Genomic DNA, 224 nt, shown 5'->3' with positions numbered 1-224 from the left:
AACGAATCGTTCGAAAAGTCTAACGAAATAGGAATAACGATGACGTCATTCTCGTTTAACTCGTTCGACTTTACGAACATACCCAATGTTAACTTTACATTCCAAAGATAAAGTTTTTCTTTTCTTGTTTGATGCAGAAGAATTAGTTCTACTTCGTTTGGATGACATAGTAGAGTCTCTCAAGTCTCCGTAGATATAACAAACACAGAAATAAATAACACAAT

The sequence above is a fragment of the Centruroides sculpturatus genome, unplaced genomic scaffold (assembly GCF_000671375.1).
Source record: "Centruroides sculpturatus isolate CEXI.00-Female unplaced genomic scaffold, Cexi_2.0 scaffold1567, whole genome shotgun sequence".
In the NCBI taxonomy this organism is placed as follows: Eukaryota; Metazoa; Arthropoda; class Arachnida; order Scorpiones; family Buthidae; genus Centruroides; species Centruroides sculpturatus.
The sequence above is the reverse complement of the archived record's forward strand: the minus strand, read 5'-3'. Positions refer to the sequence as shown.